We start from the raw sequence: 2,869 nt of genomic DNA on the forward strand, positions 1-2,869 counted from the left end.
AATGAAGCTGTTTCGCATCGACGGCAAACTCCGCAAAATTGAGCCGCGCACATAAAATCGGTCGGGACGTGGTAAACGCTGTTGAATCAGCAAATATCTTTAAGGATAAGACTGATCACCAGGGGCATACATATTGCTACCGCTGTGGTCAAACGGGTCACCTTCAGGTCGCATGCCCTCGAGAAAAAAGATTGGCGTTCGGTGGCTAGTTAGTGTGCTTGCACGAACTGTTTTTGCTAGAAGGAAATAGACCAAGAGCGCCCGGACTTGATTGCCAAGTTATAAGAAATACGATACGAAAAGGCAGTAATTCAAGGAAGAGCGATAAGATGAGAAGGATATAGGATGACAAGAACAGCAGGCGCTCTCTGATGCATGCATGTTAGTAAGTCTTAGCAGATTTAAATTAACTATGAATACATCTCACATTTACTTCTACCTACTTCTGCGGAAGTGCATTGCTTACTTCCCAACAGGTTATGAGCCCAAAGAATCGCGAAGGTGGTGCAACCAAGCAATTGCATCTACTGATGTGGGCGACGGTCGTAAAAGGGACGTCGAACATCAAATTGAAAAAAAGTTGGAGGTGCCAGGCACTGCCTATGCTCGGAAACTCGTCTGAACGGATGAGAAGGATGAATCTATCATAACCCGGATAAGCGGGACGATACCGAAACACTCCGCGGAGTCAAGTGTTTTTGGATCGATTTTGGGAGTCAGAGCAGGTATGAATCTCCGACTTCCATAGATCGGAATGTCGCCGCCAAGCGAAAGAATTGTGCCAATTCGCACAATCCGTAAGTTTGATTGTTGCCATCGGGAAACCATCCGACTTGTGCTCGTGTATACAACTTTTCTTCTAAAATCTTTGACGGACCCCTCCGAACCACCAAGTGCTTTTTGTGCCAATTCATATAGCAACCGACTCTTGCCGAAACCAGAGCTCTGGACGGCCGTCACATATGAAGCCATGACGTCGTATGATGCGTAGCTTAGATAACAACGCTGCAAATACTCGTAAAACTTGTTGTCTGCCTCACCGAGGTACTTGGTCTGTGTAATACCGAAGCGAAGCCGTCGCTCAAGTTCAGCGTCCTGTGGCGCAGTTGTCGACTTTCGCCCAAACTTATTATGCAAAGCCGTAATTACCGCCTTTACTGCCGCCTCCAACACAAGTTCTTCTATGCTTAAACAATTAATTCTTCGAGGGTATACAAACAGCACCTTCTAGGTTATTTTTAGAGAAATCTAAACAAATGAAGATGTTTCGCATCGACGGCAAACTCCGCAAAATTGAGCCGCGCACATAAAAGCGGTCGGAACGTGGTAAACGCTGTTGAATCAGCAAATATCTTTAAGGATAAGACTGATCACCAGGGGCATACATATTGCTACCGCTGTGGTCAAACGGGTCACCTTCAGGTCGCATGCCCTCGAGAAAAAAGATTGGCGTTCGGTGGCTAGTTAGTGTGCTTGCACAAACTGTTTTTGCTAGAAGGAAATAGACCAAGAGCGCCCGGACTTGATTGCCAAGTTATAAGAAATACGATACGAAAAGGCAGTAATTCAAGGAAGAGCGATAAGATGAGAAGGATATAGGATGACAAGAACAGCAGGTGCTCTCTGATGCATGCATGTTAGTAAGTCTTAGCAGATTTAAGGTAACAATGAATACATCTCACATTTACTTCTACCTACTTCTGCGGAAGCGCATTGCTTACTTCCCAACAGGTTATGAGCCCAAAGAATCGCGAAGGTGGTGCAACCAAGCGGTTGCATCTACTGATGTGGGCGACGGTCGTAAAAGGGACGTCGAACATCAAATTGAAAAAAAGTTGGAGGTGCCAGGTACTGCCTATGCTCGGAAACCCGTCTGAACGGATGGGAAGGATGAATCTCTCTCAACCCGGATAAGCGGGACGACACCGAAACACTCCGCGGAGTCAAGTGTTTTTGGATCGATTTTGGGAGTCAGAGCAGGTATGAATCTCCGACTTCCATAGATCGGAATGTCGCCGACAAGCGAAAGAATTGTGCCAATTCGCACAATCCGTAAGTTTGATTGTTGCCATCGGGAAACCAGCCGACTTGTGCTCGTGTATACAACTTTTCTTCTTAAATCTTTGACGGACCCCTCCGAACCACCAAGTGCTTTCTGTGCCAATTCATATAGCAACCGACTCTTGCCGAAACCAGAGCTCTGGACGGCCGTCACATATGAAGCCATGACGTCGTATGATGCGTAGCTTAGATAACAACGCTGCAAATACTCGTAAAACTTGTTGTCTGCCTCACCGAGGTACTTGGTCTGTGTAATACCGAAGCGAAGCCGTCGCTCAAGTTCAGCGTCTTGTGGCGCAGTTGTCGACTTTCGCCCAAACTTATTATGCAAAGCCGTAATTACCGCCTTTACTGCCGCCTCCAACACAAGTTCTACTTTGCTTTCAACAATTAATTCTTCGAGGGTATACAAACAGCACTTTCTAGGTTATTTTTAGAGAAATCTAAACAAATGAAGCTGTTTCGCATCGACGGCAAACTCCGCAAAATTGAGCCGCGCACATAAAATCGGTCGGACCGTGGTAAACGCTGTTGAATCAGCAAATATCTTTAAGGATAAGACTGATCACCAGGGGCATACATATTGCTACCGCTGTGGTCAAACGGGTCACCTTCAGGTCGCATGCCCTCGAGAAAAAAGATTGGCGTTCGGTGGCTAGTTAGTGTGCTTGCACGAACTGTTTTTGCTAGAAGGAAATAGACCAAGAGCGCCCGGACTTGATTGCCAAGTTATAAGAAATACGATACGAAAAGGCAGTAATTCAAGGAAGAGCGATAAGATGAGAAGGATATAGGATGACAAGAACAG

Source organism: Bremia lactucae, linkage group LG1 (genome assembly GCF_004359215.1).
Source record: "Bremia lactucae strain SF5 linkage group LG1, whole genome shotgun sequence".
In the NCBI taxonomy this organism is placed as follows: Eukaryota; Oomycota; class Peronosporomycetes; order Peronosporales; family Peronosporaceae; genus Bremia; species Bremia lactucae.